The sequence below is a fragment of the Mercenaria mercenaria genome, chromosome 16 (genome assembly GCF_021730395.1).
Source record: "Mercenaria mercenaria strain notata chromosome 16, MADL_Memer_1, whole genome shotgun sequence".
NCBI classification, from domain to species: domain Eukaryota; kingdom Metazoa; phylum Mollusca; class Bivalvia; order Venerida; family Veneridae; genus Mercenaria; species Mercenaria mercenaria.
Window position 1 is genome coordinate 25,125,598 of NC_069376.1, and position 12,127 is coordinate 25,137,724.

General features: G+C 34.7%; 1 long non-coding RNA gene across 1 annotated transcript; it reads left to right on the forward strand.

Annotated features, from left to right (window-relative positions):
* The first annotated feature begins 5,665 nt into the window (after positions 1-5,665).
* On the forward strand, positions 5,666-12,127 carry LOC123541533 (uncharacterized). The gene is made up of 4 exons (XR_008367786.1): positions 5,666-6,019; positions 6,508-6,598; positions 11,034-11,125; positions 11,509-12,127. It is a non-coding gene; the product is annotated as an uncharacterized LOC123541533 (long non-coding RNA).

A 12,127-nucleotide genomic window follows, 5' to 3' on the forward strand; every position in this document is an offset into this window, starting at 1 on the left:
CTGCGCGGACAGCATCGAGAAGATATAAAAAACATCAGTTTTCTTGACAATGAAAGTAATGAGTACAATTAATTAAGATGTTTGTAGATACAGGCTTCCGTTTTGATTGAGATGGCAACGATTTGAATAAACATTATAATTATAGTTTAATGTCGTTTTGTTTCTCCACACCTGATTCACGTGTAGAAGTTGTCATATACTTGTGGATGTCAATACAAGTGTAGAATCAATGAAACCTTGTTCAGTTCAAAATATCTAATAATATTTAAAGGCATAAAAATGTCAAATATTAGTTCGATATGAATTAAACACATTTAGCAAATTTAGAACATTTTTCAGAAAACAAAAAAAAATGTACTTAAACCAGTTTTCCACCAATTTCCACTTTTAGATATGTTTAAACTGCCAGTCTTATTTCGGACACGCTCGGAATGTATGTTCCATGTTATTTGTACAGAAAATCGTCACAATTTTCATTACCTGACTATTAATTAACTTGGAGGAAATGCGTGTAGTTTGTAGTTTTTGCAATTATATCATTGTCAAATATTTTTCTATGTAAAATAAAATGTCCCGCTTCATGAAGCATTCTCCACTCTGACGGAAGAGTATGCCCGTTTTAACTTTCTGACAAATATCAAGACCTGCTTAGAATTGAATGTTAAAATTTCACACCAAGTCATGTTTAGATCAATTTTCAAGATATGTAAAACTGGTCGAAATTTTTTCACTTAAAACGTACTTTTTGAAACAATTGATGCTATATTTACGGAGTCAATCACGCGTTCACCTTAAATGTCATGCACGGACTTCTCATGATTCTACTGCATTGTTTCGGTCGCTTACGCAACTTTAAATTTAATCTCTGACAAGTGCGTAAATGTGTCGACAATTTGGCTCAGTGGTTACAGCACTGGACTAGTATCGGAGCGACTCTGGTTCGATTCCCATTACAGGCACTTGAGATTTTTGTGTAAACAGTAGAAACAGGACAGGTCTGGAAATTCTTACAGACCTCATAAGCGGTCTATAAGCTGTTTATAGACCTCATCGGAACAAAGAAGCCGGTAGGTAAACATTTTTAAAACATCTCGTGACAGTCGCAGACAGACAGAGAGTCACATGCAATCACATCGAAAATTTTTTTTGGTGTATTTTTCTTTTGTGTTTTTAGCTCCACTATTCGGAGAATAGGGGTCTATTCTACTCGCCCGGCGTCGGCGTCGGGGTGACCTTTCTTGGTTGAAGTTTTTCGGCAACCTTTGTTTTTCTGTCATTTCTTTGTTACTATTGCTTATATCTTACTGTAACTTCACATAAACATTGTCCAGTATACAAACAATGTATGTATAGGGACTGAACCCATTATACCCAAGGTCAAGGTAACGAAGTGTTCTACTGGGTTATTTTTAAGGTTAAAGTTTTTCGGCAACCTTTGTTTTTCTGTCATATCTTTGTTAATATTGCGTATATCTTACTGTAACTTCACATAAGCATTGTCCAGTATACAAACAAAGTATATGTAGGGACTGAGCCCATTATATTCAAGGTCAAGGTCACCAAATGTTTATACTTAGGTTATTTTTAAGGTTAAGGTTTTTCAGCAACATTTGTTTTTCAGTCATATCTTAGTTAATATTGCGTATATCTTACTGTAACTTCAAATAAGCATTGGCCAGTATACAAACAAAGTATACGTAGGGGCTGAGCCCATTATATTCAAGGTCAAGGTCACCAAAGTGTTATACTTAGGTTATTTTTAAGGTTAAATGTTTTCAGAAACGTTTGTTTTTCTTTCATATCTTTGTTTCTGTTGCTTTTATTTTACTGAAACTGTACATAAACATTGTCCAGCATACAAACAAAGTATTTATAGGGGCTGGGCCCATTTATTTAAGGTCAAGGACACCAAAGTGTTATACTTAGGTTATTTTTATGGTTCAAGTTTTTCGGCACCTTTGGTTTTCTGTCATATCTTTGTTAATATTGCGTATATCTTACTGTAACTTCACATAAGCATTATCCAGTATACAATCAAAGTATATGTAGGGACTGAGCCCATTATAATCAAGGTCAAGGTCACCAAATGTTTATACTTAGGTTATTTCTAAGGTTAGGGTTTTTCAGCAACATTTGTTTTTCAGTCATATCTTTGTTAATATTGCGTATATCTTACCGTAACCTCACATAAACATTGGCCAGTATACAAACAAAGTATTCATAGAGGCTGAGCCCATTTTATTCAAGGTCAAGGTCACCAAAGTGTTATACTTAGGTACTTTTTAAGGTTAAATTTTTTCAGCAACGTTTGTTTTTCTTTCATATCTTTGTTTCTGTTGCTTATATTTTACTGAAACTTTACATAAACATTGTCCAGCATACAAACAAAGTATTTACAGGGGCTGGGCCCATTTATTTAAGGTCAAGGTCACCAAAGTGTTATATTTAGGTTATTTTTAAGGTTCAAGTTTTTCGGCAACCTTTGGTTTTCTGTCATATCTTTGTTACTATTGCTTATATCATACTGTAACTTCACATAAACATTGTCCAGCATACTAACAAAGTATGTACAGGGTTTGTGTACAACATAAATGCACTATCCAACTTTAATCGTTTTATTAACAAGTAAAGCATTGGTAATGTAAGTCACTGCTTTTTTTTCAGGTTATCTTGTTTTCAAAAATGAAGACACAAATTTCGGCAGCACAAGATCTCGGATTATTGAAACAGATGATCACAGGCGTGCGTAACAGATGGTAGCAGTCAGGCGTGTGTAACAGATGGTAGCAGTCAGGCGTGTGTAACAGATGATCACAGGCGTGCGTAACAGATGGTAGCAGTCAGGCGTGCGTAACAGATGGTAGCAGTCAGGCGTGTGTAACAGATGGTAGCAGTCAGGCGTGCGTAACAGATGGTAGCAGTTATAACAGAATATCAAAGATTAAGGTAATATAATTCTCAGATTAAGGTTACTTGAATAAGAGATTAAGGTAGCAGAAAATCACAGATTGTGGTAACAGAAGATCGCAGATTGAGGTAACAGAAGGTCACATATTAAGGTAACAGAAAGTCAAAGATTAAGAAGGTCACAGATTGAGATAACAGAAGCTTACATATTGATGTAACAGAAAGTCACAGATTGACGTAACAGAAGGTCACGCATTAAGGTAACAGAATGTCAAAGATTGAGAAGGTCACAGATTAAGGTAACAGAATGTCAAAGATTGAGAAGGTCACATATTAAAGTAACAGATGGTCAAAGATTGAGAAGGTCACATATTAAAGTAACAGAAGGTCAAAGATTGAGAAGGTCACAGATTGAGGTAACAGAAGGTCACAGAATGAGGAATCAGAAGATAACAGATTCACGTAACGTATGATCAGCGATTAATGTGGCAGATAAAAACTGGTAAAGGTAACAGAAAATCACCAATGAAGGAAACAGACTATAGGTGCCAGTTGCAGTTAACCATCCATGAAGGTAATAGATGAATAGTAACATTTGATCATTCATGAAGGTAACAGGAAATTATACATGGCAACAGATTAGGGTAACAGATGATTACATTTAGATTTATTGTTGTTTAAAGAGAGATGAAAGCAGCAGATGAAAGTGGCAGATTCTGAACGTAAAAAGGTGTGTATGTTTCTATATTTTCTGTCTGACACAGTTGTGTTTCATTTGTAGATGTGTTATACATTTCTTTACGCAGTTGATTTGAGGAACAGATATAACTCACGCTGGCCAGGAGCGTGCCGGGCAGAAATTTAACTGTATAGAGCCCATGCGGAAAAAACAAAAACAAGACAGTGAACACCAGCTTCTTTGCTTCAAGTATTTTTTATCAATTTCCTGTTTTTAGCTCGACTATTCGAAGAATAGTCTAGCTATTCTACTCACCCTGGCGTCGGCGGCGTCACACCTTGGTTAAGTTTTTGCATGCAAGTACATACAGCTATCATTTAAAGGCATATAGCTTTGAAATTTATCTTTTCTTTTTATAGGTCAATTACCAACCTCACTGGGTCAAGTCCCATGACTCTGACAGGTATTTTGAGCAAATTATGCCCCATTTTGGACTTAGAAAATTCTGGTTAAAGTTTTACATGTAAGTTACTATCTCCAAAACTAATGCAGATATTGAATTGAAACTTCACATGTGTCTTCGGGGTTATAACAGTAGTTAATAGCAGCAAGTCCTACAGCTCTGACCTTCATTTTGGCAAAATTATGCCCCCTTCTGGTTAAAGTTTTGCGTGCAAGTACATACAGCTAATACTAAAAGGCATATAGATTTGAAACTTATTTTTTCTTTTTCTAGATCAATTACCAACCTCACTGGGTCAAGTCCCATAACTCTGACATGTATTTTGAGCAAATTATGCCCCCCTTTTGGACTTAGAAACTTCTGGTTAAAATTCTAGTTAAAGTTTTACTTGCAAGTTACTATCTCTAAAACAAATGCAGATATTGAATTGGAACTTCAAATGTGTCTTTGGGGTTATGAAACTTGTTTTATAGCAGCAAGTCCCATAACTCTGACCTTCATTTTGGTCTAATTATGCTCCCTTTTGGACTTAGAAAATCCTGGTTAAAGTTTTGTGTGCAAGTACATACAGCTATTCCTGAAAGGTATATAGATTTGAAACTTATTTTTTCTTTTTCTAGATCAATTACCTTCCTCATTGGGTCAAGTCCCATAACTCTGACATGTATTTTGGACAAATTATGCCCCTTTTGGACTTAGAAAATCCTGGTTAAAGTTTTACATGCAAGTTACTATCTCCAAAACTAATGCAGATATTGAATTGAAACTTCAAATGTGTCTTTTGACTTATAAAACTTGTTTATAGCAGCAAGTCCCATAACTCTGACCTTCATTTTGGTCTAATTATGCCCCCTTTTGGACTTAGAAAATCCTGGTTAAAGTTTTGTGTGCAAGTACATACAGCTATTACTGAAAGGTATATAGATTTGAAACTTATTTTTTCTTTTTCTAGATCAATTACCTTCCTCATTGGGTCAAGTCCCATAACTCTGACATGTATTTTAGACAAATTATGCCCCCTTTTGGACTTAGAAAATCCTGGTTAACGTTTTGCGTGCAAGTACATACAGCTGCTGTTACTTAAAAGCATATAGATTTGAAACTTATTTTTTCTTTTTCTAGATAAATTACGAACATCACGGGGTTAAGTCCCATAACTCTGCGTGTACTTTGGACAAATTATGCTTCCTTTTGGACTTAGAAAATCCTGGTTAAAGTTTTACATGCAAGTTACTCCAAAACAAATGCAGATATTGCATTGAAACTTCACATGTGCTTTCGGGGTTATAAAACTAGTTGAAAGCAGCAAGTCCCATAACTTTGACCTTCATTTTGATCAAATATATGTCCCCTTTTGAACTTAAAACTCTTTTAATATTTAACCTTTTTGGGTATTATTTTCCTGCTTCTGGGACAATATTTCAAATAGTCGAGCTTGGCTGTCTTACGGACAGCTCTTGTTTTAAATATGTTGTTGTTTTCGGTTAGTTTTGTTGTTGTCGATTTGCTTGTTTTCGTTTATACGGATTGTATGCAAATGTGTTCTGTATCGGTGTTCAAAGATGTTTATTCGGGTGTATTTTGACAGTGTTTCAGTGTTCGTTTTTCTTTAATGGTTTTATTCCTCTTATGAAATACAAAGAAAATATGACAAAACTTGTATATTGCTACATGTACATGGATTGAATAGCAATGAATGAATGCCCAGATTCTATCAATATTACATTAAATCTGTTATTACTACTACATGTTATCTAAATCCACCTCTTTTGCTGCAGTAACTTCAGATGGGAAAGAAATGGTGGCAGCAGACGACAAAATTTCTTTATTTCGTTTTAAATTTTCTACTTTAAGGATGTTTTGGCATATGAAAATATACAGAGCGAAGGTGCAGAACAAAATTTTGCTTACACAATGGTTATACACGAAAACATCGTTCAGCCAGATCCGAATATGTTCACAAAATAGAGGTATGTGTTATAGATTATCGTTTTAATGCTAGCTTTACTTTAAGCTTAGGTGCGCAAAGGGTACCAGATGTTGGTTTTCTGACACAGTGGATATACACGAAAATATCGTTCAGCAAGATCAGAATACTTTCACGAAATAGGGGTATTGTTATAGATTTTCGTTTAAATGCTAGCTTTGCTTGTTAATTTATATTTAGGTGCGCAAAGGATACCTTATGTTGGTTTCTAACACACAGGGTATGCACCAGAACATCGTTCAGCAAGATCAGAATGTTTTCACAAACAAGAGGAATGTACACATTGTATTTATAGTGCTAATTTTGAGGTTTGCTTTTATCTTTAAGTGCGCAATTTGTATCAGTTGTTGACCTCTCACACAGTTGATACACACGTAAACATCGTTCAGCAAGATCAGAATATTTTTACAAAATAGATGTATGCATAGATTATTGTTGTTATGCTAGTTTTGCTTTTACTTCTGTCTTTAGGTGAACAAATGGTACAAGACGTTGGCTTTTGACAAATTGATATACACGTGATCATCGTTCTGCTAGATCGGAATGTTTTCACAAAATAGAGGTATGTATTGGTTTTTGTTAGAATTATAACTATGCTGTTTACTTCCATGTTCAGGCGTACAAAGGGTACCAGACGTTGGCTTCTTACACAGTGGATACATGTGTGAGAATATATTTTTTTACAAAATAGAGGTATGTATAGATTGTCTTTGTAAAGATAGCATTGTTTTTTTACTTTCACCTTTATAGGTGTTCAAGGAATATCAGATGTTGGGGTCTGACAGTGTAAATACACGAAAACATCGTTCAGCAAGATGAGAAATCTACAAGATAGAGGCATATATAGAATATCGTTGTAATGTTAACTATGCTTTTTATGCCCCCGACATCTACTGATGCGGGAGGCATATAGTGATTGTCCTGTCCGTCCGTTCGTTCGTTCGTTCGTCCGTCCGTACGAGGTTAACCAAATGGGACCGTTTCGTCTAGCATCAATACCCCTAACTAGAATGACTTGATACTAATGCAGATGTAACCTGTGACCATTGCTCATCTTCAGACATCACCTGACCTCAGTTTGACCTTGACCTTGAACTTGACCTCATTTTGGACTTAGGTTGCTTTGTATCGACAAGGATGCCACCGGGGGCATCAAGCGTTTATTGAACGCAGCTCCTTGTTTACTTTTGTCTTTAGGTGTGCAAGAGTACCAGATGTTGGCTCTGACACAATGGATGTACACTTGAACACCGTCCAACAAGAATAACAATGTTTTCTCAAAACAGAGGTAGTATAGATTATCGTTGTAATGTTAGCTTTGCTTTTTGAGTCGGCTAAACGATGAAATCGTTTTGACGAGTCCTTGCTATCCAGTGATTCTCTAAGTCTAAACGGACCAAATAACACAGTGAAGGGATGTAGTTCCATTAGATTTCTCAAACTTCAAACAGTTCACTGCATGAATGAAGTTAAGTTGTGTGAATTCCCTTTGCTATGACCAATATACGATGTAATCTGTCATATTTATGACTTGTAATTGTGCAATACTCGAATGTAACTCAGTAAGCATAAATGTGCATATTATGAGTTGCGCAGGCTTACAAAGCTTGCGTAACATCCAGCGAAAGACAAAAAATAGTTCCACAGGGCTCCAGATAAGATGCGTATTAGCGTAAATTACGTATAGAAATAATGCAAATACGCATGTCTAATAATTTCTAAACGTATAAAAACGTATATAAAATTACAGAAATGCACACAATGCTTTTTTAAAAACAAAATCTGAATCGTCTGGATGCGTTAGGTAACATAGCCGATCCCGATCAGCCTTAATTCTCCCACATTGAACGTATACACGCATCGTATGATTTCTATAAACTTTGCGTGGGTTTCTACACACACACATGAATTTTGCTGTCAGTAAACGGATAAATTATCGGAAGAAGAAGCTCTTACTGGTTTGTTTAGTTACTACAGATATTAAAAATGATTTTAATTCTTATTTTTCGAGAAATAAACAAATCGGCGAAACATTAAATAGTATTTTCTTGTAGTTTTTGAAATCGAAAGTAGATCGTCTATGTTTGGCAAACGAAACAACTTTTTTATGAAAAGATTTAAATAATTTCACCGTAAACTTCAATGTCAGATACTGCCAATTGCTACTAAATGTCTTCGTATCATCACAATTTGTAAAATATATTGTTGAAAATGGAGAAAAGTGTAATCGTATCCGGATATAATATTTTGGGTAAATATCGAGCTGTGTTATGAAATTTTAACATTCATGTAACATACATGATAGATATTATTGTAACAGAAATGATTCTAGAATTTATTTTTATTACTCCTACATATAATCTATGTCAGACTGGTATTCTAGTCCTGAGGCATGATCTGAAAGTAAAAAGATGAAGTGACAGTCATACTTCGGATATTGTAATACTAGAAAGAATCTAGATCGTAACCTTTCTGGAATTTTGACTGGTTTGGATAATTTGCTTACGATTCAGGTTCGCAAAAAAATGAAACCGTCACCCATTCTGCTTTTCATGATGACACATGGCTTGATTTTTGCAGTCAGTAAGCGGATAAATTATCCCGAGAAAGAGCTCTTACTGATTTGTTTAATTACTACTGATTTTAAAAATGATTTTATTTCTTATTTTTCGAGAAATAAACAAATCGGCGAAACATTAAATTGTATTTTCTTGTAGTTTTTGAAATCGAAAGTAGATCGTCTATGTTAGAGTGCTTTGACGAAACGAATCAATTTTTTTTATGAAATGATTTAAATAATTTCACCGTAAACTTCAATGTCAGATACTGCCAATTGCTGCTAAACTGTCTTCATATCATCACAATTTGTAAAACATATTGTTGAAACTGGAGATTTTGGCGGTAAAAAAGAAAGTGTAATCACATCTGGATATAATATTTTGGGTAAATATCGAGCTGTGTTATGAAATTTAAACATTAAAGTAACAGACATGATAGATATTATTGTAACAGAAATGATTCTAGAATTTATTTTTATTACTCCTACATATAATCTATGTCAGACTGGTATTCTAGTCCTGAGGCATGATCTGAAAGTAAAAAGATGAAGTGACAGTCATACTTCGGATATTGTAATACTAGAAAGAATCTAGATCGTAACCTTTCTGGAATTTTGACTGGTTTGGATAATTTGCTTACGATTCAGGTTCGCAAAAAAATGAAACCGTCACCCATTCTGCTTTTCATGATGACACATGGCTTGATTTTTGCAGTCAGTAAGCGGATAAATTATCCCGAGAAAGAGCTCTTACTGATTTGTTTAATTACTACTGATTTTAAAAATGATTTTATTTCTTATTTTTCGAGAAATAAACAAATCGGCGAAACATTAAATTGTATTTTCTTGTAGTTTTTGAAATCGAAAGTAGATCGTCTATGTTAGAGTGCTTTGACGAAACGAATCAATTTTTTTTATGAAATGATTTAAATAATTTCACCGTAAACTTCAATGTCAGATACTGCCAATTGCTGCTAAACTGTCTTCATATCATCACAATTTGTAAAACATATTGTTGAAACTGGAGATTTTGGCGGTAAAAAAGAAAGTGTAATCACATCTGGATATAATATTTTGGGTAAATATCGAGCTGTGTTATGAAATTTAAACATTAAAGTAACAGACATGATAGATATTATTGTAACAGAAATGATTCTAGAATTTATTTTTTTAATATAAACATAGAATCAATATCATACTTATATTCTAGTGCTGAGGCATGACCTGAAAGTAAAAATATGAAGTGACAGTCATTCATACTTTGAATATTGTAATACTAAAAAGAATCTAGAGGTAATATTTAGAAATTGAAACATAAAATTTTCAGTTAGAAACCACACCAAAGGCTGTATCAAGGGTCTGCATTTTCAAAATTTCCTTGTGGTGATACCCCAAACCCTAATTGCAGGAGGGGGTATCCTCCCACACCCTCCCCCCATATTGCCACTTTACAGTTTGATACATTTGCCCTTTTACCACCTGCCACAATGCCCATTTCAAAATCTGACTGCAGTTCAAAGCGGGAAGGAACACCCCTCCCCAAACCCACCCTGCTACCGACCACGTAAAAATGGCTCAAACATTTTTTCAGCCCAGTCTGGGCCTGTCTGTCTACATGAATCAAAACGGATAATTGAAAGTACATAGACTTGGGGACTACTGACATGGTTTTGAAGGGGTTAACAGGTCTGAAATAGAATATATGATGGTTTTAACTAAAAAAGAACTGCATTTATTAATATTGGTTATCTTTTCCGAAATTGGTAGCTAGTCCGAGTAACTTCTCTTAGTTTCGAATGCGCAATTTTCCTGTCAGTGTAAACATTCATGACACTATATATTGACACTCAGCAACATTTACATATCTTTAAACGCAAAAGTAAGTATACTTTAAATTCACATCCCTTATAATATGATTGAACAATACCTAGCGTGTGACACGGTTATTGCCAGGCCCCTTATCTGTAAAATATCTGAACAGTTCTTTCGTCCATCCGTTACAAATTGTATGTGGCAATCCGCGCTATAAAATTTCAATATATAAATTTTCATATTCAAATTTTATCATGTGCGAATATATACCAGCCGATAATTGCCTGTTTTGGTAATGCCGGAGGCAAATGTTTACTGGAAAAATATTTATAGTATGGGCAGTATCTTAGTGTCACCTGTCAAATTGTAGTTTGTACTTTCAACATTTTTATTTTTGCGAACCACTCTTCAATTTTAGAGAAATATATTGGGTGTAAATACTTGTATAATGTCAATCAAAGTTTTACTAGGCATCGACTGAATGTCCATTTCATCTATTGTAACAAAATCTCTGTCAGTTGGGGAAAAAAAACTAAAACCAAACTGAAACTGGTAGACTATACTACCAGTACATCAATCATTAGCCGACTCTCAGGCCCTTCAGGCCTTTGATTACTTTTATCTTTAGATGTGAAAATGGTACTAGATGTTAGCTTCCGACACAGAGGACACACACGAGACTCTCGTTCAACAAAGTCAGAATATTTTCGTAAAATAGAGGTATGTATTGGTTATTGTTTTAAAGCTTGCTCTTTGCTCATTAGTGACAGCTCTTGTTACATTTACGTGCGCAAATGATCCCAGATATTGAGCTCTGACGCAATGGATATGCACGAGAACATCGTTCAGCAGCAAGTATGGAATATTTTTTTATAAAATAGACGTATTTAAAGATTATCGTTATTATGTCAGCGTTGCTTTGTACTTTTATCTTTAGACTTCGTAAAAATGGTACCAGATGTTTGCTTCAAACATATTGATATACAGAAGATCACCAGTGAAAGTAACAGACATTTGGTAACAATTGATCAGCCTTAAAAGTAACAAAACTTTATCCATGGTAAAAGATAAGAATTCCTAAGTAGTTATATATATATTTACAGATTAAAGTTGCAGGCGAAAGTAAAGTAACAGATGAAAGTAACAGATTAAAGTTGCAGATGAAATCTGCAGATGAAAGTGACAGATCCTGAAAGTAAAAAGGTGTGTACATGTATATTTCTATATTTACTTTGACTAATACTGTTGGGTTCCCTTTGCAATTGATGCGTGAAAATTGTTTTACAGACCAGCCGACCTACAGATACAAGTAGCGTTGGACAGGAGAGTGTGAGGCAATTCGAATTGTGATTGCCCTTCGGAAAACAATTAAAACCAAAGTATTTGCATCAAGTATTTGTTATTGATTGCATCTCTTAAATTTCAGATGTAAACCATTACCCGAAGTTATAGATGGATACAGTAATTCTTTGTATCAATCGGATGAAAATCACAGCTTTGCAATTACAGATGTAGACAGAAGCTCTTCGCTACAGATGAAGACAAAAGCTCTTCGTTACAGATGAATAACGTAGCTCTGCTGGGCTGAAGTCGCTTGCCCCTCGCCTTTGTGGGTTCCAAACCATACTTAGAGTGTAGACTCTAAACCCAGTAAACATCTTTACAGATTAAATCATACCTCTTTGGTATAAATGAAAATCAGATGTTTTTTTTTCAGTTAAG